Here is a 25,463-nt window from a genome sequence, read left to right on the forward strand (position 1 = left end):
ACCCACATAGTGAGTGCCAGTCTATTAAATAAACCATACTATGACAAAATTAAAAAGTTTAAAGAGCTTTATTAATCATCAGTAGTGTTGAGCGCGAATATTCAAATAGCGAATATTTATCGCGAATATTGCCACTTCGAGAATTCGCGAATATTTAGAATATAGTTATATATATTCGTTATATATCGAATATTTATAATTTTTTTCCATCTGAACACATGATTCCTCCCTTTTTCTTGCTTGTGGGCCAATGAGAAGGAAGCAATGTCAAGTTCACAACAATACTCAGTGCACCAATCAGTAATCTGTAGTCAGACCCGCTAAAATGTGAAGTTGCACGTAGTGCGAAAAAATATTCTAATCACTGCCGATTAGCGCAATCGCGAATATATTATATATTAACTTGACTCTATCTGCATATAAAGCTATTGTAATGTTCTGCCGTGCCAACCATTTTCTCCAGTCTCAGGAAACTTCTAGCAGCTTGAAAAATGTAGCAAAAGTGACCCACGCCTGTATTTCGCGTTACGAATTCGCATTACGCTATTTTAACATTGCTGATTTTTAACATTCAATTAAATAATCTTGAATTCTCGAATTCGCGAACATATGACAAATATTTTACAGAATATTGCGAATTCGAATATAGCCCCTGCTGCTCATCACTAATCATCAGCAGTATACACTCACCTAAAGAATTATTAGGAACACCATACTAATACGGTGTTGGACCCCCTTTTGCCTTCAGAACTGCCTTAATTCTACGTGGCATTGATTCCACAAGGTGCTGATAGCATTCTTTAGAAATGTTGGCCCATATTGATAGGATAGCATCTTGCAGTTGATGGAGATTTGAGGGTCTCTATTGGGTTGAGATCTGGTGACTGTGGGGGCCATTTTAGTATAGTGAACTCATTGTCATGTTCAAGAAACCAATTTGAAATGATTCGAGCTTTGTGACATGGTGCATTATCCTGCTGGAAGTAGCCATCAGAGGATGGGTACATGTTCTCATTCTGTTTACGCCAAATTCGGACTCTACCATTTGAATGTCTCAACAGAAATCGAGACTCATCAGACCAGGCAACATTTTTCCAGTCTTCAACAGTCCAATTTTGGTGAGCTCGTGCAAATTGTAGCCTCTTTTTCCTATTTGTAGTGGAGATGAGTGGTACCCGGTGGGGTCTTCTGCTGTTGTAGCCCATCCGCCTCAAGGTTGTGCGTGTTGTGGCTTCACAAATGCTTTGCTGTATACCTCGGTTGTAACGAGTGGGTTTTTCAGTCAACGTTGCTCTTCTATCAGCTTGAATCAGTCGGCCCATTCTCCTCTGACCTCTAGCATCCACAAGGCATTTTTGCCCACAGGACTGCCGCATACTGGATGTTTTTCCCTTTTCACACCATTCTTTGTAAACCCTAGAAATGGTTGTGCGTGAAAATCCCAGTAACTGAGCAGATTGTGAAATACTCAGACCGGCCCGTCTAGCACCAACAACCATGCCACGCTCAAAATTTCTTAAATCACCTTTCTTTCCCATTCTGACATTCAGTTTGGAGTTCAGGAGATTGTCTGGACCAGGACCACACCCCTAAATGCATTGAAGCAACTGCCATGTGATTGGTTGACTAGATAATTGCATTAATGAGAAATAGAACAGGTGTTCCTAATAATTCTTTAGGTGAGTGTATATCAAGTATATATCACACACTACTATCTCTTTAAGGCCTCCTGCACACGACCGTATGGCTTTTTCAGTGTTTTGCGGTCCGTTTTTCACGGATCCGTTGTTCCGTTTTTTGTTTTCGTTGTGTTTCCGTTTCTGTTCCGTTTTTCCGTTCCGCATTTTCAGTATGGCATATACAGTATACAGTAATTACATAGATAAAATTTGGCTGGGCATAACATTTTCAATAAATGCATACGGAGTACATTCCGTTTTTTTTTGCGGAACCATTGAAATGAATGGTTCCGTATACGGATTGTATACGGAACGCAAAAAACGGCCAGTAAATGGGAAAAAAAAAAAACGGTCGTGTGCAGGAGGCCTAAAGCATAGGAATAAAACATTAACAAGATCTTGATCCGTATGGCAAATGCCATCAGTTTGCATGCGTTTTGACGGATCCGGCAGGCAGTTTCAGCAACGGAACTGCCTGCCGGATCCGTCAAAACGCATGCAAACTGATGGCATTTGCCATACGGATCAAGATCTTGATCCGTATGACAAATGCATTGAAATCCCGGATCCGTCTCTTTCGGGTGTCATCCGGTAAAATGGATCTGGCATTTATTTTTTTCACATTTTTTGCGGTCTGAGCATGCGCAGAACGCAATGCCGGATCCGTTTTGTCGGAACACTCGGGGCCGGATACGGCATTAATGCATGTCAATGGGAAAACAAACCCAGGCGTTACCATCTTGGTAGAAAATTCTGAGCGACTCCTCCCGCCCTGCTCAGTCTGCTCACCTTTTATTTACTAACAAAAGGTGTAAAAGGGGGCTGGCCCAAGACAAGGATACAGGAAGTTATAACATGCAGGAAGTGATGTCAAAGGACAGGGCGGGGCAATCAATGTGGCTAGGCAGACAATGCTCACGCCCCATCCCTGTATAAGGAAGGATGAGTCATGTCCATTGTCTGATCAGCCAGGTGGCCGCCCACCCCCCATCACTGTCAGCATGGACCTCATTCAATACTGCTCAAAGGTGATCAGTATCTAATAAAGATCATTCTACTGGTTCCCATAGGTTTGAAATTATCTGCGAGACATTGCTACAGCTATTGTCAGTATACGGTACTAGTATACCGACAAGGCAGATATGCATGTCCTGAAAGCAGATATGTCTCCAAGCCAATGAGAAGGTTTTCATACTGACGGTTTTGCCACTGGTCCCGATTCAGCTAAAGTACCCTCTGCTAGAGCGCTCCTTGGCTAAATCAGACACAGGGAGACAGATGACAAACTATAAAAACACACACACATCCTAAAGTAAAATGTCCGCATAATAAAATTTCCACAACAGGAATATCCTTGCAGTTGGTGCAAATCTGTAGCTATCAAAAAATATGGCCTATTTTTCAGTACATAACACAATTAATATCCAATGGCTACCACTCTGGCTCGAATTGTCTGTATTGACAATGTACACTGCTGGCCTTTCAACAGTCCTGCATTATGGTAAAAAATCACATGGGAACACACCTGCAAATATATGTCTGGTATAGGGAAATCTTATATTAGCGCGTAGGTTACCTGTTTTGACAAGTGAAAAATGACCTTCAGGCTCCTGATCAGGAGACAGGTCAAAAGCAAATAGTGCATATTAGATTTCTGCTTTACAGAAATGTGAACTAGAGCAAAATATTCTCTGATAGCTGATAAAGTATCTAAATTTGGCTGAAAAGTAGTGATGATTGAGCACCAAAGTATTCGGGTGTTTGGCCCGAACACATTGCTATATTCGTGTGCTCGGCCGAGCATCCGAGTACAGTATAATGGAAGTCAATGGGAGACAACCAGGCACCCCCTACTCTGAAGAGGGGAGGGTGGATGGTCCATTAGGTCCATTAGAAAAGGTCAGAAAGTGACAGAAACACCACCAAAATGGATCGGGAACACCATGGGGACGATGTCTGGATGCATCTTGGACTCCCAGGTCGCTGCTGGGAACCATGTTGTCCGAGTTGTATGCCACTTTTACAGACTGACAATAATACGCACAAAACCCCCCAAAAATCAATTTTACAGGATAAATTGTTAGGAAACATTCTCCCCTGTATATTCAACTGTATATAAAGTGCAAGTGCTGCAAAAAATTCCAAGCAAGAGGCACTCCGAAACAGCCTGTATATCATATAAAGGAGGGCCTCATTCACATTGTGGTACAATTGTTGATGGCCTGCTGGTGACCCTCAAAAACATTTGGAGCAAGGGCCTGCTGATCTGACCATCTAAAACCTTAGGGGTGAGGGCCTGCTGCGGCATTGGTGACTCTAGATAACCTCTGGGCGATTGCACGTCCCCGTGACGGCAACAATACATTTGGATGTCTGCCCTATCAGCTTTCAATGTTCTTTTCTGCGCCTACCATGGTGATCACGGGTAATGGGGAATCAGGGTTCGATGCCGGAGAGGGAGCTTGAGAAAGGCATACCACATCCAAGGGAGGTAAATGGCTGAAATCTGATTGGGTGGAGAGGGTGGGACAAGTTATTAAAGCAGAAGAATCCAAGGAAGGCAGCAGGCGTGCAGCAATTACCCACTCCCGACTCAGGGAGGTAGTGACGATAAATAACAATACAGGACTCTTAAGATGCCCTGTTATTGGAATGAGTAATAAAACATTACAGGGAATGTCACTGCGGTATTTTGGACGAGGAAACGTTACACAGGAGAGGCCCTGCTGCAGCTTTGTTGACTCTAGATAACTTCTGCCTGATCGTCCACGATCCATTTGGATAACTTCCCTATCAAATTTCGATGTTCTTTTATGCGCCTACCATGGTGATCACGGGTAACAGGGAATCAGGGTTCCATGCCGGAGAGGGAGCTTGAGAAAGGAATACCACATCCAAGGGAGGTCAATGGCAGAAATCTGATTGGCTGTTGTTACCTTGCCCCTTTTTTTCCTAATTGTGAACCACCCAGAGAGGGTGGGTCAAGTTATTAAAGGTCAGGCATCCAAGGAAGGCAGCAGGCGCGCGGCAATTACCAACTCCCGACTCGGGGAGGTAGTGACGATAAATAACAATACAGAACTCTTAAGATGCCCTGTTATTGGAATGAGTAATAATAAATTACAGGGAATGTCACTGCGGTATTTTGGACGAGGAAACGTTACACAGGAGAGGCCCTGCTGCTGCTTTGTTGACTCTAGATAACTTCTGCCTGATTGCACGTCCCCGTGACTAGTAATGGACGAACATCTGCCGGGACGGTTTGCGAACGCGATTGTGCGAACGCGATCAAATGTTCGCGAACCGCAAGTTCGCGGCGGGTCCCATTAATTTTAATGGCAGGTGAACCTGAAAAGCCTTCAGCTTATATTTGCAGCCAAGAAAAAATTACTAGAAGTGCACAAATAGTCCCACAACATGGACGGTGACATACCAGATGTATTATTCGAATTTGCGAATTCCATTCATTATTTTTTTCAGTGCGAAATATCGGCAATATAATTTTCGCGTACGTGCATGCGCATAACACCCCGCTTCAATCAGTTGTTTTGGGGGGAGACTGGTATATCACACAAGTTATAATATTTTTTTTCCAGTACCGTTTGTCACTGTGTGTAGCAGAGGAAAGGCAGCAAAACAGCAAACAAATGCTGCAGTACCCAAATACACTATAAAAAAGTATATTGGCATATAACACCCCACTTCAATCAGTCGTTTTGGGGGGCGACTGGTATATCACACCAGTTATAATTATTTTTTCTATTACTGTTTGTCACTGTGTGTAGCAGAGGGAACCCAGCAAAACCGCTAACAAATGCTGCAGTACCCAAATACACTATAAAGAAAGTACAAACCGGATTCCAAAAAAGTTGGGACACTAAACAAATTGTGAATAAAAACTGAATGCAATGATGTGGAGATGGCAAATGTCAATATTTTATTTGTAATAGAACGTAGATGACAGATCAAACGTTTAATCCGAGTAAATGTATCATTTTAAAGGAAAAATACGTTGATTCCAATTTTCACGGTGTCAACAAATCCCCAAAAAGTTGGGACAAGTAGCAATAAGAGGCTGGAAAAAGTAAATTTGAGCATAACGAAGAGCTGGAAGACCAATTAACACTAATTAGGTCAATTGGCAACATGATTGGGTATAAAAAGAGCTTCTCAGAGTGGCAGTGTCTCTCAGAAGCCAAGATGGGTAGAGGATCACCAATTCCCACAATGTTGCGCAGAAAGATAGTGGAGCAATATCAGAAAGGTGTTACCCAGCGAACAATTACAAAGACTTTGCATCTATCATCATCAACTGTGCATAACATCATCCGAAGATTCAGAGAATCTGGAACAATCTCTGTGCGTAAGGGTCAAGGCCGTAAAACCATACTGGATGCCCGTGATCTCCGGGCCCTTAAACGACACTGCACCACAAACAGGAATGCTACTGTAAAGGAAATCACAGAATGGGCTCAGGAATACTTCCAGAAACCATTGTCAGTGAACACAATCCACCGTGCCATCCGTCGTTGCCAGCTGAAACTCTACAGTGCAAAGAAAAAGCCATTTCTAAGCAAGATCCACAAGCTCAGGCGTTTTCACTGGGCCAGGGATCATTTAAAATGGAGTGTGGCAAAATGGAAGACTGTTCTGTGGTCAGACGAGTCACGATTCGAAGTTCTTTTTGGAAATCTGGGACGCCATGTCATCCGGACCAAAGAGGACAAGGACAACCCAAGTTGTTATCAACGCTCAGTTCAGAAGCCTGCATCTCTGATGGTATGGGGTTGCATGAGTGCGTGTGGCATGGGCAGCTTGCATGTCTGGAAAGGCACCATCAATGCAGAAAAATATATTCAGGTTCTAGAACAACATATGCTCCCATCCAGACGTCCTCTCTTTCAGGGAAGACCCTGCATTTTTCAACAAGATAATGCCAGACCACATTCTGCATCAATCACAACATCATGGCTGCGTAGGAGAAGGATCCGGGTACTGAAATGGCCAGTCTGCAGTCCAGATCTTTCACCTATAGAGAACATTTGGCGCATCATAAAGAGGAAGGTGCAACAAAGAAGGCCCAAGACGATTGAACAGTTAGAGGCCTGTATTAGACAAGAATGGGAGAGCATTCCTATTTCTAAACTTGAGAAACTGGTCTCCTCTGTCCCCAGACGTCTGTTGAGTGTTGTAAGAAGAAGGGGAGATGCCACACAGTGGTGAAAATGGCCTTGTCCCAACTTTTTGGGGATTTGTTGACACCATGAAATTCTGATTCAACATATTTTTCCCTTAAAATGGTACATTTTCTCAGTTTAAACTTTTGTTCCGTGATTTATGTTCTATTCTGAATAAAATATTAGAAGTTGGCACCTCCACATCATTGCATTCAGTTTTTATTCACGATTTGTATAGTGTCCCTACTTTTTTGGAATCCGGTTTGTATATTGGTATATAACACCCCGCTTCAATCAGTTGTTCTGGGGGGCGACTGGTATATCACACCAGTTATAATACTTTTTTTCCAGTACTGTTTGTCACTGTGTGTAGCAGAGGGAACGCAGAAAAACAGCAAACAGATGCTGCAGTACCCAAATACAGTATAAAGAAAGTATATTGGTATATAACACCCGGCTTCAATCAGTCGTTTTGGGGGGCGAATGGTATATCACACTAGTTATAATTATTTTTTGTAATTGCGTTTGTCACTCTGTGTAGCTGCAGTATTGCTGCAGAACCGCTCACCACCACTGCTGCACAATACAAATTCACTATAATATGCTTTCTATGTTAGAAAGTACACTGCTCAAAAAAATAAAGGGAACACAAAAATAACACATCCTAGATCTGAATTAATTAAATATTTTTCTGAAATACTTTGTTCTTTACATAGTTGAATGTGCTGACAACAAAATCACACAAAAATAAAAAAATGGAAATCAAATTTTTCAACCCATGGAGGTCTGGATTTGGAGTCCCACTCAAAATTAAAGTGGAAAAACACACTACAGGCTGATCCAACTTTGATGTAATGTCCTTAAAACAAGTCAAAATGAGGCTCAATAGTGTGTGTGGCCTCCACGTGCCTGTAGGACCTCCCTACAACGCCTGTGCATGCTCCTGATGAGGTGGCGGACGGTCTCCTGAGGGATCTCCTCCCAGACCTGGACTAAAGCATCTGCCAACTCCTGGACAGTCTGTGGTGCAACGTGACGTTGGTGGATAGAGCGAGACATGATGTCCCAGATGTGCTCAATTGGATTCGGGTCTGGGGAACGGGCGGGCCAGTCCATAGCATCAATGCCTTCGTCTTGCAGGAACTGCTGACACACTCCAGCCACATGAGGTCTAGCATTGTCTTGCATTAGGAGGAACCCAGGGCCAACCGCACCAGCATATGGTCTCACAAGGGGTCTGAGGATCTCATCTCGGTACCTAATGGCAGTCAGGATACCTCTGGCAAGCACATGGAGGGCTGTGCGGCCCTCCAAAGAAATGCCACCATTACTGACCCAATACCAAACAGGTCATGCTGGAGGATGTTGCAGGCAGCAGAACGTTCTCCACGGCGTCTCCAGACTCTGTCACATCTGTCACATGTGCTCAATGTGAACCTGCTTTCATCTGTGAAGAGCACAGGGCGCCAGTAGCGAATTTGCCAATCTTGGTGCTCTCTGGCAAATGCCAAACGTCCTGCACGGTGTTGGGCTGTAAGCACAACCCCCACCTGTGGACGCCGGGCCCTCATATCACCCTCATGGAGTCTGTTTCTGACCGTTTGAGCAGACACATGCACATTTGTGGCCTGCTGGAGGTCATTTTGCAGGGCTCTGGCAGTGCTCCTCCTGTTCCTCCTTGCACAAAGGCGGAGGTAGCGGTCCTGCTGCTGGGTTGTTGCCCTCCTACGGCCTCCTCCACGTCTCCTGATGTACTGGCCTGTCTCCTGGTAGCGCCTCCATGCTCTGGACACTACGCTGACAGACACAGCAAACCTTCTTGCCACAGCTCGCATTGATGTGCCATCCTGTATAAGCTGCACTACCTGAGCCACTTGTGTGGGTTGTAGACTCCGTCTCATGCTACCACTAGAGTGAAAGCACCGCCAGCATTCAAAAGTGACCAAAACATCAGCCAGGAAGCATAGGAACTGAGAAGTGGTCTGTGGTTACCACCTGCATAACCACTCCTTTATTGGGGGTGTCTTGCTAATTGCCTATAATTTCCACCTGTTGTCTATCCCATTTGCACAACAGCATGTGAAATTGATTGTCACTCAGTGTTGCTTCCTAAGTGGACAGTTTGATTTCACAGAAGTGTGATTGACTTGGAGTTACATTGTGTTGTTTAAGTGTTCCCTTTATTTTTTTGAGCAGTGTATATTATAAGTGTATTACATCCCTCTGTACTGCACAACTATCAATAGTACACCTATACCAGTCCTTAAAAGGACTATTGTGGACTATTATCTCACTGAAACACACAGAATATGGACACTAGATTAGGCCCACATTTTTGGAATTTGCCCTAAAGAAACCATTTTCTGATGCAGGACAGTATATGTCACAGAAACACACAGAATATGGACACTAGATTAGGCCCATATTATTGGAATTTGCCCTAAAGAAACAGTTTTTGGATGCAAGACAGTATATGTCACAGAAACACACAGAATATGGACACTAGATTAGACCCAGATTTTTTGAATTTGCCCTAAAGAAACAGTTTTCTGATGCAGGACAGTATATGTCACAGAAACACACAGAATATGGACACTAGATTAGGCCCAGATTATTGGAATTTGCTCTAAAGAAACAGTTTTTGGATACAGGACAGTATACAGTATGTCACAGAAACACACAGAATATGGACACTAGATTAGACCCAGATTTTTTTTAATTTGCCCTAAAGAAACAGTTTTCAGATGCAGGACAGTATATGTCACAGAAACACACAAAATATGGACACTAGATTAGGCCCAGATTTTTGGAATTTGCAAAACAAACTCAGTTTTTGGATGCAGGACAGTATATGTCACAGAAACACACATAATATGGACACTATTTTAGGCCCAGATTATTGGAATCTGCGGTGCAGACACTGTTTTCTGATGTAGTTTATATTTATATTTTTCACTATATCTGGCCCTGACAACCACACAATGTATTGAAGCGCAGATCACACAATTCACGGATTGCACCGTTGACAGAAAATTTTTTGGATAGATTATGGGAAAAAAAATTGTATTTTCTGTATTCTAATTTTTTCCCTATATCTGGCCTGCACCCTGACAAACACACAATGCATTGAAGCGCAGATCACACAATTCACTGATTGCACCGTTGACAGAAAAAAATGTGAATAGATTTTGGGGAAAAAAATAGTGTATTTTTTCCCTATATCTGGCCCTGACAACCACACAAGGTATTGCAGCGCAGATCTGACAACTCACGGATGACACTGTTTACAGCAAAAATGTGGATAGATTATGGTAAAAAAATTATTGTTTTCACTAATATTCTTCCTATCTCTGACCCTGACACACAGAAGGTATTGCACACAAGTCACTGCAGACACCCTCTATATAGAAAAAGAATCGCTATTTTGCAAAGTATGTAAAAAATTTGAGTACTACTTTGCTAAAATAAATTGCTGCCAACCACACACAATAGTCCTTAAAAGGACTTTTGGGTCTTTGAAACGTTATTCACTTGAATAAAATGCGATCATAAACTCCCTACACTATCTGTACCTTCCTAAGCGCAGCTCTCCCTGACTCGCAATGAGCCAAACCCGCGTCATCGGGTGCTATATAGCACCCGATAATGCCTTCTGGCCAGCCAATCACTGTAATGCCAGTAGCCAACATGGCTGCTAGCATTACAGTGAGGGCAGAACTTACCTGCACATTTATTGGCTGCTTAGCAGCCGCGAAACATGCAGCGAGGAGACTCGAGCATGGCGCTCGAGCACATGTGGCACTCGGCCGAGTACCGCCATGTGCCGAGGATAGCGATGCTCAAGCCGAACAAGTATTCGGCCAAGCATGCTCGCTCATCACTACTGAAAGGGTTTTGCAGGTATCTGCTGACCGTCCAGATACAAGGCTGCATGATTTATGTTGTAGTGCTGGAAGCATAGTGGGTTTCTTTGGTAGCTGCCACTAAATGCCTCATTATCCACAAAGCCTAATATCACAGCTTTAGGAATTTGACCCAGGAACAGATTCTCATGATTTGTAATTCTTGTACCAGAGGGTATACTGTATACTTTCAAACTGGCCCTATCGAGGTTGTACTTAGCCGTGGATGTTAGAAGTGCTTAACTGTGGCCTATTCTGACGGCTGGTGAGACATCGACTCTGTTTACATAGAGTCTGAACTTGCTGAATCTGAACTTTATAATGTTCTTGATCACCAGACATTAGACAAAAGGCATCTTTATTTCAAGATAATTTGATCTTCAAATGCAAAGCATTTAGTATTCATTTTGGTTGATTGAATATGTCTCGAAAGATAGGGCCCAAAAGCTCTACAGGTTTAGATTGTGTGGTTGCCTGCGCCCTCTTGTTGAATCCCAAATTCTCACCATCAATATTGTGTGTCTGTGTCTTTATAGAACAGGCCAGCTGTAAACTGGGAGGCTAGAGTCGAGGAACTGTAATTTAAAATCTCTATAACTATAGAGGTTATCCGACTGCGAGATAAGGCGATCACCCAGGGTGATGTCCACCTGGTTGAACAGTGTTGCTATAGGGTAATTAATAAGGGCAACACGGTATTATCCCATTTCAGAATGCAACACTTTATGTACAAAAGGATGTTATTCAGATCGCAATAATTTTCATCGCTACCCGATATAAAAAATTCCAGAGGGGCACCATCTGCAAGGGCAGCAATAGGCTGGACTTCTACAAAGAGTGATTTTTCAATACTGGTCTGTGTAGGGGGAACGTCGAAAATGTCCAATTCTGATTTGGTGCATTCTATAGAGTCGTTGTGCATGAATGCCATGATGCAGTATTAGAAGATATCTTCAGCAGCAGGACTTAGTGATATCTGAACACGCCGTCTTTTACGCACAACCTTCTTATTCATAAGCATGGGGGGCAACGAAGTGGCAGGTTGCCTTTTTCTTTTACGTTGTTGTTTTGCAAGATAAACTACTCCAGACCCCTTCTGCTCTTGCACCGGATTGTTGAACTTATCTATAACAGCCGTTGAGACTGAGGTAAATGCATCTTTCGCAATGTTTTTGACAGCATTCTTCAAATGCGGTTTTACTATCTCTATTCCCCTTCTAAATAGAGGTACAGCCTGTCTAAAAAGCCCTTTGAATATCCCTGCAAGACCTGCACCATACATGTATTCACACCACGGAACCCCTCTAACCCAGATCCGGCTTGCGCAACATAATAGCGGGCATAAACTGCTGGGTCTCCATACACCCTTTGCGCCATCATTCAACTCCTTGATTCCTTTCGGGGTCTAAAGTGTAGTCTTAACACACACATGCCGTACTTGAACTTCACCGGTGTGGCCTGGTTTGATAATATTCAGATGCTAATGGTGTCAAAGTATTGTTTGCACACGGGTATATAGTCAAACTTTTTGAAGTACTGTAAACGTGAAAAGAAGTTTGTTAATGTGGCCAAGTGTGTTGATCCTTTTCAACTCATCACTCTAGCATCTGTATGTATGGCTATGTATAGATTTAAATTTCTCCACAAAAACACAATAGCCATCGTGCCAGCAGATAACTACCACAAGGTAAAAAAGCGTTATTCAACTTCAGCCATACAGTGACTCATGTGCAGTTGTGTTCAAAATTATTCAACCCCCACTGAAATTGAGTGTTTTGGCAGTTTGACATTGATTTTGATCATTTCAGTCATCTTGTTTACAATTAAATCAAAGAGGCACTTGTAAGTCAGACAAATATAACATAACATTTATAATGAAATAACCACAAATGTATTTTCTGTGCTCACATCATTATCAGTTTTATTCAACCCCCAAGTGACATTCAATCTTAGTACTTAGTACAACATCCTTTTCCAGTTATAACAGCTTTTAAACGTGAAGCATAGCTTGACACAAGTGTCTTGCAGCGATCTACGGGTATCTTCGCCCATTCTTCATGGGCAAAAGCCTCCAGTTCAGTCACATTCTTAGGCTTGCGCGCTGCAACTGCTTTCTTTAAGTCCCACCAGAGGTTCTCAATCGGATTTAAGTCTAGTGACTGTGATGGCCACTTCAAAATGTTCCAGCCTTTAATTTGCAACCATGCTCTAGTGGACTTGGAGGTATGCTTGGGATCATTGTCCTGTTGAAAGGTCCAACGTCTCCCAAGCCTCAGGTTTGTGACGGACTGCATCACATTTTCATCCAATATCTCCTGGTACTGAAGAGAATTCATGGTACCTTGCACACGCTGAAGCTTCCCTGTACCTGTAGAAGCAAAACAGCCCCAAAGCATGATTGACCCCCCAACATGCTTCACAGTAGGCAAGGTGTTCTTTTCTTCATAGGCCTTGTTCTTCCTCCTCCAAACATAGCGTTGATCCATGGGCCCAAACAGTTCTAATTTTGTTTCATCAGTCCACAGAACACTATCCCAAAACTTTTGTGGTTTGTCCACATGACTTTTGGCATACTGCAGTCGACTCTTCTTATTCTTTGGAGACAGCAAGGGGGTGCGCCTGGGAGTTCTGGCATGGAGGCCTTCATTACGCAGTGTGCGCCTTATTGTCTGAGCTGAAACTTCAGTACCCACATCTGACAAATCTTTTTTCAGTTCCTCAGCAGTCACACGGGGACTTTTCTCCACTTTGTGCTTCAGGTAGCGCACAGCATTTGAAGTCAGCATCTTTTTTCTGCCACGACCAGGTAGCGTTTCAACAGTGCCCTTTGCCTTGAATTTGCGAATGATGCTTCCTATGGTGTCTCTTGGTATGTTTAACATCTTTGCAATCTTCTTATAGCCATTGCCCTTCCTGTGAAGAGAAATCACCTCTTCTCTTGTCTTCCTGGACCATTCTCTTGACTTCACCATGTTTGTAAACACACCAGTAAATGTCTAGAAGGAGCTAAGTATCACAGTCCTTTTAAATCTTCCTAATTGGTGCTTATTATGCTTGATTGCTGCTCCTTGACATCCATAGGTGTTTTCAATACCTGATCGAAAACACTACCACTCTGTTCTTAAGAGTGGTAGTCTTTAAGGGGTTGAATAATTGTGTCAATGAAGAAATCACAAAAAGAACATTTTATACTGTATACACTGTATACATTTTATTCTATACTGTATTACAAAAACAATTGATGTCATTTTAGTTGCATTTGGTTCTTTAAAAAGTCCTTGTAAGATTTCATTCTGAACACAATTACAAATGTACACTAAATTCCCTAAAACCCTTTACAGCATTAGGGGTTGAATAATTTTGAACACAACTGTATGTGTCTCACACAGAGAATATTGACATACAACACACATTAAAGAGGGGAGAAACAGGTGGGCAGATATTTTTTAGGTGGTTATGCATTTGTTAATGGGCAACATACAGTTGCAAGAAAAAGTATGTGAACCTTTTGGAATGATATGGATTTCTGCACAAATTGGTCATAAAATGTGATCTGATCTTCATCTAAGTCACAACAATAGACAATCACAGTCTGCTTAAACTAATAACACACAAATAATTAAATGTTATTATGTTTTTATTGAACACACCATGTAAACATTCACAGTGCAGGTGGAAAAATTATGTGAACGCCTAGACTAATGACATCTCCAAGAGCTAATTGGAGTGAGGTATCAGCCAACTGGAGTCTGTGGCGTACCTACCATATAGGCAGACCACACAGCTGCTATGGGGCCCGTGAGGAAGGGGGGGCCCTGCAGTGGAGGAGAGTCCACACCCCCGTCTATCTTCCTAACTGTCTCCCGTCTGGTAGCCCCGCCTCCTAGCTCCGCCTCCTGCCTGTTAGCTCCGCCTCCGCCTGATTCCTCTGGATTGCCACAACCAGTAATGAAGTAAGTGACGACTTGTAGGTGAGGACAGTGCAGAGGTGTATGTGTGTGGCAGGGGGCAAGGTCACTCAGCTTTCCCAGGCTATTCCTCTGCACATATGCCATTCAGAACAGGAGGGAAGCTGGGTGTCACTACATTATGTAATGTGACTCCGCTTTCCTGATGTCCTGCATGGCACAAGTGCAGAGGCATGAGAAGATATGAGGGTTGTGTTACTCAGCTTTCTCATGTCTCTCCACATGTGCCATGCAGGAGAGCAGAAAAGCTGGGTGCTATTACATCATGTAATGTCACTCAGATTTCCTGCTATCCTGCAAGGCATAAAAGCTATGGGGCCCAATGATTTCTGTGTACGCCCCTGACTGGAGTCCAATCAATGAGATGAGATTGGAGGTGTTAGCTACAGCTGCCCTGCCCTATAAAAAACACACACCAGTTCTGGGTTTGCTTTTCACAAGAAGCATTGCCTGATGTGAATGATGCCTCCCACAAAAGAGATCTCAGAAGACCTAAGATTAAGAATTGTTGGCTTGCATAAAGCTGGAAAGGGTTATAAAAGTATCTCCAAAACCCTTGCTGTTCATCAGTCCACGGTAAGAAAAATTGTCTATAAATGGAGAACGTTCAGCACTGCTAATACTCTCCCTAGGAGTGGCTGTCCTGTAAAGATGACTGCAAGAGCACAGCGCAGACTGCTCAATGAGGTAAAGAAGAACCCTAGAGTGTCAGCTAAAGACTTACAAAAGTCTCTGGCATATGCTAACATCCCTGTTAGCGAATCTACGATACGTAAAACACTAAACAAGAATGGATTTCATGGGAGGATACCACAGAGGAAGCCACTGCTGTCCAAAAAGAACATTGCTGCACGTTTACAGTTTGCACAAGAGCATCTGGATGTTCCACAGCAGTACTGGCAAAATATTCTGTGGACAGATGAAACCAAAGTTGAGTTGTTTGGAAGAAACGCACAACACTATGTGTGGAGATAAAGAGGCACAGCACACCAACATCAAAACCTCATCCCAACTGTGAAGTATGGTGGTGGGGGCATCATGGTTTGGGGCTGCTTTGCTGTGTCAGGGCCTGGACAGATTGCTATATCAAAGGAAAAATGAATTCCAAAGTTTATCAAGACATTTTGCAGGAGAACTTAAGTCCATCTGTCTACCAGCTGAAGCTCAATAGAAGATGGGTGTTGCAACAGGACAATGGCCCAAAGCATAGAAGTAAACAGCAACAGAATGGCTTAAACAGAAGAAAATAGGCCTTCTGGAGTGGCCCAGTCCTGAGTTCAACCCGATTGAGATGCTGTGGCATGACCTCAAGAAAGCGATTCACACCAGACATCCTAAGAATATTGCTGAACTGAAACAGTTCTGAAAAGAGGAATGGTCAAGAATTACTCCTGACCGTTGTGCAAGTCTGATCTGCAACTACAGGAAACATTTGGTTGAAGTTATTGCTGTCAAAGGAGGTTCAAGCAGTTATCAAATCCAAGGGTTCAAATACTTTTTCCACCTGCACTGTAAATGTTTACATGGTGTGTTCAATAAAAACATGGTAACATTTAATTCTTTGTGAGTTATTAGTTTAAGCAGACTGTGATTGTCTATTGTTGTGACTTAGATGAAGATCAGATCACATTTTATGACCAATTTGTGCAGAAATCCATATCATTCCAAAGGGTTCACATACTTTTTCCTGAAACTGTATAGCATTTTAATTTCATGGTTGCTTTTACCATGGCTGCCCCGTATGCTATAATGAAGCAGACAGAAATAAAGTCACTAACACAACCTTTGGCCAATTATATTACACTTTTTTATGTAAAAAGCGCTACTTACAGAGTTGTGGTTGCATGGTTCCATGGTTCGTGTGTTATGGGAACATGACTTGAATGAGATGGTGAAAAAAGATTCTAACCTTCAAGCCGATCTTACAAAAATGCAGTTCCTACAACCTTTAGATCCACGTGATGCATCGTATGGGGGCAGAACCAACGCTGTTAAAGAGGACCTTTCACTTGTATAAACTATGTGAACTGAGTATGATGCCATATAGAGCGGCGCCCGGGGATCTCACTGCACTTACTATTATCCCCGGGCGGCGCTCCGTTCTCCCGTTATAGGCTCCGGTACCTTTGCTCCTTAAGTTATAGTAGGCGGGTCTTCCCTTGTCCTGTGGGCGTCTCCTTCTCCTAGGCTGCAGCGCTGGCCAATCGCAGCGCACAGCTCACAGCCTGGGAGAAAAAAACCTCCCAGGCTGTGAGCTGTGCGCTGCGATTGGCCAGCGCTGCAGCCTAGGAGAAGGAGACGCCCACAGGACAAGGGAAGACCTGCCTACTATAACTTAAGGAGCAAAGGTACCGGAGCCTATAACGGGAGAACGAAGCGGCGCCCGGGGATAATAGTAAGTGCAGTGAGATCCCCGGGCGCCGCTCTATATGGCAGCATACTCAGTTCACATAGTTTATACAAGTGAAAGGTCCTCTTTAAGCTCTATCACAAGCAGGATATAGGGGAAACCATAAATTATTACGATTTCACCAGCCTCTACCCTTTCGTTAACAAAACAAAAACATACCCTGTGGGTCACCCGGAGATCATTTATGATGATTTTGGTTACATAAATCAATACTTTGGTGCCTTTATCACCACACAGACTCTGTCATTTTTATAGAACGTGAGGGTGAGTAGAATCCGCCTTTAGGCGATTATCTGGGGGAATTAACCAGTGAAAAACCCGATGGTAAATACATCACAGAGTTTATATCTGCAGGACCCAAAAGCTATGGCTATAAACTCAATAATGGTAAAACTGTGTTAAAAGTTAAGGGTATAAGTTACTAACACACAAGCTATTAATTTTGACAGCTTAAAAGATTTAGTTTTGGATTACCCTCGCAATTCATCCTCTAAGACCCAGAAATACATAACTGTAGAGCAACCCGGTATTGTGCGGAATAAGAAGTGTTGGGATTTTACAAGTCCTTTGCGTAAAACACAAAAGTGCGTCTATACAAAGAGACATTTATTAGACGATTTTACAACACTACCTTTTGGTCTCTAATAATGTTATCACACAACAACATTGCTCTTTTTCAGATACTTTAGCTGCCCTTTTTAAGAAGCTCGGTATCAGTGAAACACTAGAGCCACCTGCAAAAAAATAAAAAATGCGTTATTGCGCATTGCTTGTAATGAGTCTCTTTTTAGAGGGATTTACAACATGGACACGCGCTTGCAGCACCCTTTCTCCTTTATTTTAGCAGGGCCGTCAAATTCTGGAAAAAGTAATTTTGTGAAACAACTGTTACACAATGCTGATGTTCTTATATCTCACAAACCCGATAATATTGTTTAGTTTTATGCATGTTGGCAAAAACTATATGATGAACTGTCTCAAAATTTTCCCAACATCAGGTTTATTGAAGGACTCCCGCATACATTTGTAGACAATAACCTCTTTCCACCTGACAAGTTAAATTTGACTGTTGTTGATGATCTAATGGAGAGCGCTAGTGAAAATTGTAAAATAGAAAAAGCTTCTACCAAGTATGTACATCACAGAAATCTAAGCATAATATACCTAGTACAGAATATATTCTGTCAGGGAAAGAAAAGTAGAACTATAAATTTAAACACCAAGTATATGGTACTTTAAGTTTTTAATAACCCCCCCCCCCCGATAAAGTAGCGAGACAGACGTATCCGGGGAAATCACGTTTCTTTTTAGAAGCTTTTGAGGATTCCACACGTGCTCCTTACGGATATATGTTAGTAGATTTGAGAGCTACCACTCCAGAAGAGCTACGATTAAGAACAGGATTGTAGAAAAACGGTATTGCAGAGGCTCTACTGACTTGCGCAACACGGTTAGGTGCTCTCTCCAAATATGGCAGTACCAGTTGCCAAAAATAATTGATGTGGTAAAGATTTCACAGGATGGAGGGCACTCGAATGGCTGGGTATATATAGGACTTCAATAATATATGAGGTATATCTCAATTATTTATTTATTGTAAAATTATGCCTTTCTACAAATGATGGATGTAGTGGCAACTTTCAATAGTAATGTGGCATACAGAAGCAGTAAAATTTCATCATGCAATTAAAAGTTATTAAACTAATATCAGGAACATTCTAGTTCCTCTTATAGAGTAAAGATATATAAATGGCAGAAAATAGTCCTTGTATGACCAATGGATGCCTACCTATGCAGATGATCAGTCTGCATATAGGTCTTATATTATGATAAAATAAGTCCGCTTATCTCCACTTGTGTCCTGGAAGTATAGTCACTTAAGAGAAAAGCTGGAACAGTCTTACCCCATATGGTTGTGCTCCGGGCAGCTGCTGTAAAGAAAGTGTCCTTCTAAGGTCATCCGATCCTCTGCGGCATGTAGCGGTGGTGCGCACGTGTCTTTCGGCGTCTTCGGCGTCTTCTTGTGTTCCGGCTTCCTGGATCGCTGCGTCACTCTCTGCTATACAGGATGTGACGTTCCTATGACCGGAAGTGTCGGTCTGCTGTTCCGGACTGCTTACCAATTTGTTAGTAAGCTGTATAAGATTCACCTTTAGTTGATAAAAGGACTTTTTTAATACTTTTTTACAAAAATTTCTTTACAAAAACCTTTTATAAATCTTTTATAAATTTTAATATTGATGTCAAATATTGATAATAACACACCCCCATTATTTATGATAGTCATATATCCTATCTAATGCTTTATGTTATCTATAGCCTCTAAGCTATTTATACAGAATGATATCTGTTGTATTATATGTCATTTTTTATCCGAATTCCATTTCACATTTTGGATTTATCCTGGATGTCTTAATGATCCCTCCTCTATAAAAGGAAGGAAAAGAACAGTACTATTCACCACTGATGAAGGTGCAAGAGTGCACCGAAACGCGTTTGGTTTTACCCAGAATAGTACTTGGATTGTGTATTAAAAAAGTCCTTTTATCAACTAAAGGTGAATCTTATACAGCTTACTAACAAATTGGTAAGCAGTCCGGAACAGCAGACCGACACTTCCGGTCATAGGAACGTCACATCCTGTATAGCAGAGAGTGACGCAGCGATCCAGGAAGCCGGAACACAAGAAGACGCCGAAGACGCCGAAAGACACGTGCGCACCACCGCTACATGCCGCAGAGGATCGGATGACCTTAGAAGGACACTTTCTTTACAGCAGCTGCCCGGAGCACAACCATATGGGGTAAGACTGTTCCAGCTTTTCTCTTAAGTGACTATACTTCCAGGACACAAGTGGAGATAAGCGGACTTATTTTATCATAATATAAGACCTATATGCAGACTGATCATCTTAAGAACAGGATTGTTCCCTCCAGATTTACCAGCTGTGTATATTCAGAAGAAAATTGGCTCTAATAAGTGAATATTGCAAAATCATCAGCATTCTGTGTACTGTACATTGTACGGACAAGATGTCTGAGAGAATACGACGCAACTGGTATATCTTAAAAACTTTTGTAAAAGCATCACTTTCACTCAGAAAGTCTATTTTGAAAAATGCCAGTAACGATTTAATCAAGGCCATTAGGGAGATCGCTTTAAATATCTTAAAAGGTCGGTTGCCCCTAAAAGAACACCAAAGAAATTTCCTAAAAAAGTGGCGTAAAGCTATAAGAAAGCTGGGGGATAAAGCTTTAGCCGTGAAGAAAAAGAGGCGCATAGTGAATCAGACTTGTGGATTTATAGGAACACTCCTGAGTTTTGCGATTCCATTCATAACAACCCTTATTGCTGGAAAATAATGGAGCATGCAAAAAAAATGGACTTGGTCCCCAAAAGTGAGCTGAATAAGTTAAAACAGATCCTTCCACCAACACCCAACATTTGTCAGAGCACTATTCAAGCTCTTGATGATGAAATTAATGGGATTTTACAGTTTAGGCCTCTTTCACACTTGCGTTGTCCGGATCCGGCGTGTACTCCACTTGCCGGAATTACACGCCGGATCCGGAAAAACGCAAGTGTACTGAAAGCATTTGAAGACGGAACCGTCTTCCAAATGCGTTCAGTGTTACTATGGCACCCAGGACGCTATTAAAGTCCTGGTTGCCATAGTAGGAGCGGGGAGCGGGGGAGCAGTATACTTACAGTCCGTGCGGCTCCCGGGGCGCTCCAGAGTGACGTCAGAGCGCCCCATGCGCATGGATGACGTGATCCATGTGATCACATGATCCATGCGCTTGGGGCGCCCTGACGTCACTCTGGAGCGCCCGGGGAGCCGCACGGACGGTAAGTATACTGCTCCCCCGCTCCCCGCTACACTTTACCATGGCTGCCAGGACTTTAGCGTCTTGGCAGCCATGGTAACCACTCTGAAAAAGCTAAATGTCGGCTCCGGCAATGCGCCGAAACGACGTTTAGCTTAAGGCCGGATCCGGATCAATGCCTTTCAATGGGCATTAATTCCGGATCCGGCCTTGCGGCAAGTGTTCCGGATTTTTGGCCGGAGCAAAAAGCGCAGCATGCTGCGGTATTTTCTCCGGCCAAAAAACGTTCCGTTCCGGAACTGAAGACATCCTGATGCATCCTGAACGGATTTCTCTCCATTCAGAATGCATTAGGATAATCCTGATCAGGATTCTTCCGGCATAGAGCCCCGACGACGGAACTCTATGCCGGAAGACAAGAACGCAAGTGTGAAAGAGCCCTTACAGAGCAGAAACATACCAGACGACATTAAAATAAAAAAAATACATAGATGTTGTGCAAAAAAACTTGGTTCATGCTAAACAGGACGCAAAAGAACTAGCGACTTTAAATCTTGTTGCATCTTCAACTCCTGATCATCACCACCAGCCACATTTACCGTATTTTTCGCCCTATAAGACGCACCGGCCCATCAGACGCACCTAGGTTTTAGAGGAGGATAATAAGAAAAAAATTGTTTCCATTACACCTCAGGTCAGACCAGCAATCAGAACCCCAAAGTTAATCAGACCTCAGCTCACAGCCCCAATCAGACCCGCAATGTTAATCAGACCTCAGATCAGACCCCCAATGCCTCAGATCAGACCCCTATGTCAGCCATCATGCCCCCTTGTCAGCCATCAGCCCCCCATGTCAGACATCATGCCCCATGTCAGCCATCATGCCCCCATGTCACCCATCAGCCCCCCATGTCACCCATCAGCCCCCCATTGTCAGCTATCATGCCCCCTTGTCAGCCATCATGCCCCCCATGTCAGCCATCAGTGCAAATAAAAAAAAATAAAAAAAATAACTTACCTCTCCTGCTCCTGGACGCCGCCGCTCCTCACCACCAGCGCTCTCTCTCTTCTTCCTGGTTCTCAGCTGTCAGCTGTGAAGGCTGTGCACAGTGAGGTCACATGGTGCGCAGCCCTGTACAGCAGACAGCCGAGCAGAGGACCAGGAAGCGGTGAGTACAGATCCTTCACCGCTTTCCGGTCCTCCGGTGCTAATTAAGCTCTTCCAAAATGTAAACGCTTCATTAGTATTCGCCCCATAAGACGCAGGGGCATTCCCCCCCCACTTTGGGGGGGGAAAAACGGCGTCTTATGGGGCGAAAAATATGGTAATACCTGATAAGACCGACACCACCCGTGAAATTGTAAATCAGGTCAATCCGCGTCTAAAAAAATATGCTGAATTTTTATTAAACTGAATGCTACAAAAGCCTGATATCGCATCGTGAAATTAAAATGCTGAATTTATTTACAAGGGCAATGCAATTCCTGGATCTAATATGCTGGACTTGGTGCATAATACAACACAAAACCACGGCATGGCCAAAAGGAATATACCTACTCGATGGGACACATTTATGCATGCAATATCCCCTCTACGGTTGTCAGCAATTCCAATATCAGAGAAAGTCTAAATGGTATAAAAATGAATCTAAATCAGCCTTCTGATACACCACCACCACCACAAAACAAACCTGGCTCTTTTCCTTCTACACCCATAGGCCTAACACGAGCAACCTTACTACCTAAAAAAAGAACTTTACCTCTGTTACATTCTGCATGGTTAAGTCTGTAAACACATTTCTTTTTTTTAAAGAACTCTTTTAAATTCAGCAAATATTATGTTGTAATAAACATTATATGCATTATATAATTGTTGTCAAAATAAAAAATAGAAAAGCTTGTTATTGTTTTATTCCTATGCTTTTGATAGTAGTGTGTGATATATACTTACTATAAACTGCTAATGATTAATGAAGCTTTTTAAACTTTTTAATTTAGTCATAGTCTGGTTTTTAATCAAAGGTCAATAAAAGGGGCCTGGCACCTGTCAAATTGAGTTTGACGAATAATGTAGATGTTACACTACTTACCTAAACATGGGAACCTTTAAAAAAAATATTATTCCAATTAAAACATTATCTTTTGCTAACAGAGGAATATAAAATGTAATCGTGAGACAACCTCTTTTAGGGGTTTAGCGCTATATGACAATTACAATATATGTATTGTGTTTTGCAAGCATATTTCTGCAGTTTTTAACTGTGAAATGAAAATTTCTGCATAATAAAAAATCTTTTTTTCTAGCTTAATGTATTTTTCACCCAATGTTTACAAAAGTAAATAAGAATTGCTAGGTGGAATGCACCACAAATAAATGATTTGGCGTCTCACATGAATAAGCAGGATTAACTCCCAGTGACTATTGCGTTCTGTTCTTGGCTGGCACTATACCATCTTCCTTGGTCAAAAGTGTCAGTTCTTTGTAACATCACGCGTAAATAAGGAGGCAGGGAGCCAGATCTCTGAGTACTATGATATGACCTTCTGACTAGAACAACACGGAACAGATAAGAAGAAAGAAGAAGAAAATATAATTAAATATAATTAAGTATTATGTAAACTGGAGGTTTATATAAAGGCATGACATGGTTACTTAGTATGGTATTACATACAGTACATGTAGAAACACAGGTACTGAAAATCTGTAATATGTACTTTGTGTTGGATGTGGAAACTATGCCAAAAATATGCCATGTGTGACCTCAGACAAAAATATATCTATCCCCAATAATACAAGCATTACAATACGGTTTCAACATGATCATGATTAATTATTTTACAGCAGTCATAGCAGTTACTTCTATATACCTTAACCTCTTAATGACTAGCCCTAAAAAGGCCTTAATGACCATAAAAAAAATTTGTTTATTTCTCTCTGCATTACAGCAGCCGTAACTTTTTTTTTTTTTTCACTTACGTCCATGTCTGAGGTCTTGATTTATCCAGGAAAATTTTTATTTTTGGCATTGTTCAGGGATAAATATAAATTATAGTGTAGTTTATCTAATATTTTTTGCTGCAGAAATATAGAAAAAAAAAACATTTTGCCTTTTTTTGTTTATTTTTTTACGCTGTTTATTTTAAAACTTTTTATTACATTATTTATTAGATTTTTAGATCCCATTATGGGATTAATGTTTTATAACTTTAAGAGGACCTTTCACCACTCCTGACATGCCTGTTTTAATACCTTCATGCATTCCCCGTGTAATAACACTTCTGGAGCATCTATTTTTATGGCTCTGTGTTGTGTCATTCTTGTATTATTTCTACTAGAAGTTATGAATGAATTGCTTTTAGCCTTCAGTAAGGGGACAGAGGGGTGGTAACAAGTTGGTTGTGTGTCCCTGCACAGACTGACTCTATCCAATCAGTGCTGCCATTTTTAGACTGTGCATGGATATCCAGTTCACTATATAAATTGTATCCAGAGTGGGCAACAATGGGAGGTTGACGTTTAACTATTGAAATTAATACATAGATATTAAAACTATGAGCCGTCCTAGATCACAATAGCACTAGGTCTGAGAATTGTGTCATGTACTCAGACCAGATACTAGGACTGTGTACACACACAGGGGCTTTCTCTTCTTTAGGACCTGCACTGAGCGGCCGTGCTACGGCTATGTGGCTGCACGGTATGTATGAGAGCGTGCAGCACTATATGTTTGTCTGTTATGGTTTGTTTCTAAATACCACTCTGCGCTAAGTTGCATAATATTGCAACTAAGAAACGCGTCGAGCAGAATAGGGTCAGATACCTTGAGTGATGTAGAGACTAATATCCTAATGATAGGAATCAAAACTACATTGTAGCTAGCCTGTATGAGTAGGTGCACCTAGGATAGCAGTTCAGGGCTCAGTGATTGCATCTAACCCTTCTAATTCGTAGTGTGCTGGGGCACTGTGTGTGGGGGTCTAGTAAAGTGTTTATCGTTAGATATACACCCCGCTGCCCTGCTGACACACAGTTTGCTCCCTGTGTGTGTACACAGTCCTAGTATCTGGTCTGAGTACATGACATAATTCTCAGACCTAGTGCTATTGTGATCTAGGACGGCTCATAGTTTTAATATCTATGTACGCGAGTTGAATTGCCCACATTTTAATGTCATAATAAAAGTTATATTTTAGCAACAGTCTTTTCAATAGTTAAACGTCAATCTCCTATTGTCGCCCACTCTGGATACAATTGATATAGTGAACTATTTATTCATCTTTGTTAACTTTGATGAGTGATGGCAGGTTTTCTATCCAGTGACAGCTCTGATAAATGGTTAGGTAACCCACGCCACGGGAGGTATTTTCAGAACAGGAGTTACCTATTTCATCACAGTCGGCTAGTATTTCCTCAGTATTCAAAAATCTGACAAGAATATACAAGGACCACGTACGTTCGTGGTGGGAGGTTCAGACCCTCGAGACTTATCTTAAAGGGAG

This window comes from Bufo bufo, chromosome 2 (genome assembly GCF_905171765.1).
Source record: "Bufo bufo chromosome 2, aBufBuf1.1, whole genome shotgun sequence".
In the NCBI taxonomy this organism is placed as follows: Eukaryota; Metazoa; Chordata; class Amphibia; order Anura; family Bufonidae; genus Bufo; species Bufo bufo.